Source organism: Ochotona princeps, chromosome 1 (assembly GCF_030435755.1).
Source record: "Ochotona princeps isolate mOchPri1 chromosome 1, mOchPri1.hap1, whole genome shotgun sequence".
NCBI lineage: Eukaryota > Metazoa > Chordata > Mammalia > Lagomorpha > Ochotonidae > Ochotona > Ochotona princeps.
Window position 1 is genome coordinate 58,296,964 of NC_080832.1, and position 4,625 is coordinate 58,301,588.

At 41.0% G+C, this 4,625-nt stretch overlaps 1 pseudogene; it reads left to right on the forward strand.

The window, feature by feature from the left end:
* The first annotated feature begins 315 nt into the window (after positions 1-315).
* On the forward strand, positions 316-975 carry LOC101526136 (B-cell CLL/lymphoma 7 protein family member C-like; annotated as a pseudogene).
* Positions 976-4,625: the final 3,650 nt, after the last annotated feature.

Below are 4,625 nucleotides of genomic sequence, written 5' to 3' on the forward strand. Positions count from 1 at the left end.
TATACATTTATAAATTTGTGTACTTTTTATATGGTGGTATTTTGTCAGACGAGTTGTAATATCGCTAACTCTACTTGCTTTGTAGCCATCATCTTCCTCTTTATCATTTCACTCCATGAAATCCTTTGTTGTTTCTCCCAAGGCAAGTAACTTATTAAATGTTAATAAAGGTATGTCGTCACTATTAAGTCTTTTCATGTTTAAGTTGTTTGCAAATAAATAAGATCACTAAAATGGGACATCTGAGAATTTTCACTCCTATAAATGAAACTTTTTCTGGCGCCGAGCCTGAGCCCGCGGGACAGGAGGCAGCCCCGCCACCATGGCCGGCCGGACCTTGCGGGCCGAGACCCGGAGCCGGGCCAAGGATGGCATCAAGAAGGTGATGGCGACCGTCGAGAAGGTCCGGAGATGGGAGAAGCGGTGGGTGACTGTGGGCGACACTTCCCTTCGCATCCTCAAGTGGGTGCCTGTGGTTGACCTCCTGGAGGAGGAGCGGCGGGCAGGTGGCATGGCAGAACGATCTCACGGCCGGGAGCCTATGGGTTGGGGTGCCAGTCCGCGAGGGGGTGGCCCTCTCATTCTGCTGGATCTCAATGATGAGAACAGCAACCAGAGCTTCCACTCGGAGGCCTCCCTCCCCGAGGGCACCGAGCCCAGCCCCGGTGGCACCCCCAGCCCAGCCGGCCTGTGTCGCCTGCCGGAGCCCACGAGGGGGTCCCTGAGGAGTCACAGCCGCCACGGCTGGGGGCATGACCGCAGGCGGCACTGATGAACCTCCCCCCCCCCCATGCTGACCAAGGAGGAGCCTGTGCCAGAGCTGCTGGAGGCTGAGGCCTCAGAAGTTTACTCCGTCTTTGAGCCAGTGCCACCTTTGAGCCTGGGTTGAGGCAACCCAGGGTGACACAGAGAACTCGGAGGGCGCCCCCCCCCCCCCCACTCCAGCGCATCTGCCCCAATGCCCCTGACCCCTGAGAAGCCGGCTTGCCTGTCCCGTCGCCCCAGGGACCCTTGGGCTTTCAATCAATAAAGACACTTTTGTAAAAATAAATAAATAAATAAATAAATAAATGAAACTTTTTCTTTCTCTTTGTATGTTTTATTACCTTTGATACTGGGTAAAGCATTTACCAATTTAGATTCACAAAAAGGAAAATACAAATAATTCTTGGGATTTTGTTTATGAATTTCTATGGTTGAAAATACAAATGCCTAATATTTTATGCACAATGTAATACTGTGCTGGAATTGCTTTAGAACGTTTTCTTTATTCTTATGAAAACCATGGAAAAAGATTAAAAGATTAGAAGATTAAAGTTCTTACATAGCAGGGTTAACCATCATCTGCTATGCAGGGTTAAGTCCCAGGTGCACCACTTCCAACCCTGATAACATGCCTGGGAAAGCTGCAGAAGATTACCCCCAGTTTTTGAGTCCCTGTACACATGGGAACAGGGACAAGATTGTTGGCTTCTGGTTTTGGTCTTGTCCAACCATGGCTGTTGTGGCCATTTTTGGAGTGAACTGGCAGATGAAAGCTTGTGTGTGTGTGTGTGTGTGTGTGTGTGTGTGCAGGTGTTTGTCTCTTTTATAACTCTTCCTTTCAAATCAATAAATATTTTTAAGAAAATTAAACAAGAAATGCTGAACATGAATTTAAAATATTTATTATGTTCAATTTTATTATCAACATTTATGTTTTAGTTTTAATTTGTAATTTTTATTTGAAAGATAGACTTTCAAACTCTCTAGTCTTTTCCCTAAATGACTGTGATGGCCAGTACTGGGCCAGGCTAAAGGCATTAGACAGGAGCTGTGTTCATTTTCTCTATGGATGGTAGGGGACAGGCATTGAGCTGCCTTCCATTAATTGTCCCCAGTGTGGTAGCAGGAAACTAGGCAAGAAATGGAATATATGGAATACAAACTAGTGCACTATGTGATGCTATCACCGTAGGTTGTACCTTAGCCCAGTGTGCCACATTACAGGCCCTCAACTTCCAGTTTTTAATGATTAAATATATTGCTCAATTTGTACTAGCTAATTCATGCAAGAAAATGATAAGCAATTAAGGTGATAAAGCTATTAACCTATTAGCTGGTGTTAACTATTAAATAGTGTTTGCATCCATTAAACTATCACGATATAGCCCTTAAATCTTTAAATATTGTATCCAATGCTAAAATGAGTTTAAGTAATTAAAGTAAGCCATAATTTCTAAATGTAAACAATACTTTTAGTAAGCATTGTTTTTTCGCAGAAAAGTCATTTATTTAGCACTGAAATAAAATTTTGCATTTTTATCAGGTAGAATACTTTTTTTTTTAGATTTTTTTTTTTTTTTTTTTGGAAAGTCAGATATACAGAGAGGAGGAGAGACAGAGAGCAATATCTTCCATCCTATGATTCACTCCCCAAGTGGCCACAATGGCCGATGCTGCGCCAATCTGAAGCCAGGAGCCAGGAACTTCTTTCTGGGTCTCCCACACGCAGGTGCAGGAACCTAAGGCTTTGGGCCGTCCTCAACTGCTTTCCCAGGCCACAATCAGGGAACTGAATGGGAAGTGGAGCTGCTGGGATTAGAACCGGTGCCCATATGCGATCCCAGTGCATTCAAGGTGAGAACCTTAACTGCTATGCTATCGCACCGGGCCCTAGAATACTTTTAAATTAAAGAATCCAAAACTGGTATGGAAGCACCGTGATTTCAAAATTTTCCATTTCTTTTTTAAACAACTGTCATTTTACAGCATTGTTTCTATTGTGAAGTTCATCTCATGCGTGTCTGTTTCCTGATAGCTTCAGTCATTTCTATATTTCACAGAAAAAAAATAGAAAAGAGGAGCTTATAAATGATTATGAAACTTAAGAAAAACGATGTTCTTTATTCAAAGAGCTCTCCTGGAAATCGAATTCAGTGATTCTTTTTATTTCCCATTAGTTTTACCAATTTTCAGAAAAGCTCCACAATGAGACATACAACAGACTCTTTAACAGCATCCTGATGACTAGGAACATTGAGGAAAAAAATGAATATCAGCTAGGTAGTGTGAGCCCCAAATGCCAGTAAACTAATTTTATTTAATAAGACCCAAGGTCTGAGTTGGTGCATTCTTATACCAATGTCATTCAACAATTACTGGAGAAAACAATTAGGTTTGTGCGCGAACATTATATACAGCCGAACTACTGCGATTAAGCAGAAAATTGGGGCCCGGCAGCATGGCCTAGCAGCTAAAGTCCTTGCCCTGAACGCGCCAGGATCCCATATGGACGCCAGTTCTAATCCCAGCAGCTGTACTTCCCATCCAGCTCCCTGCTTGTGGCCTGGGAAAGCAGTTGAGGACGGCCCAAAGCCTTGGGACCCTGCACCCGCGTGGGAGACCCAGAGGAGGTTCCTGGTTCCCGGCATCGGATTGGCGCAGCACCGGCCGTTGTGCTCACTTGGGGAGTGAATCATTGGATGGAAGATCTTTTTCTCTGTCTCTCCTCATCTATGTATATCTGGCTTTCCAATAAAAATAAACAAATCTTTTTTAAAAAAAAGAAAAGAAAATCGATAGCTTGGTCCTGTGTGCAAGTGATATTTCTAGAGCTGGTCAATATACAAATTACATAAGCATGTTTGTTATTTTAAAGCTGTGTGATTTGATTAAATGAAAGTCAAAATTGCTTTTTTCATTGTTAAGACTTTGCCTTTTATTTTACTTTGTCTCTGACGAAGTCTGTCATTCGTGAAACAAAAATAACATAGTGATGCTCCAGCAGGATTATAAGTATTGTGCTAAAACGAAGAAGACGAAACTATAAAAGTTAAACGCATTTTATAAACAATAACCAGAGATGTGACCAGGCATCGTGAATTGTTAAATACTTCAATAAAAATTAAAAATGCAGAACTAACTTTTGAAAATTTGTTTCTTCAAAACTTATCTTGTGTTACATATAAGAATCTTAATGTATGTACACATGCATGTACAGTCACATATACTTCCCATCATTTTAATCACAGGTTTCCTAAAACTTAGTTGTTCGGCAGATAGATTTTTGTGCTGGAATGTCAATTAAAGTTTGAGTTGTCTGAGATTTTTGCAGTGAATGATACATTATAGATGTCTTATATCACACAGCTTACAAATTCTGTCTTCCTGCTTCTTTTCAGATCAGCCATTATGAGCAAAAACGCTGAACAGTAAAACCAAGAATTGAGTTTGCTTTTAATGATCTGTCTTTTTAATGTATTCTTCTAAGAGATACCTACTCTAGTGGTTCCCTGTAGATGTTTTCTGTAATATTAATCATTTTGAGGAGTGGTTGGTTTATGTTAAAAGTTCAACAGGGCATAACTATTTCTCTTCATCTTCTGAGGTAAACTAATTTACTCTTGTCCACGATATTATATGAATCACCATTTCACTGAAAGGCACAGAAAGCTGATGAATTTAAAACAATTAAGCTATGTCTTCAACAATAAAACAATGAGTTAAACCTACAGAGCCAATATTTTGCTCCAAAGACAATTATCATGGCATTACATATTAATCTGTTAAAAATAAGACTGCATTATATTGACCTCTGCCAGAGCAAAGCATCATTCAACTGACCTAAAGTTGAGGCAGCAGAG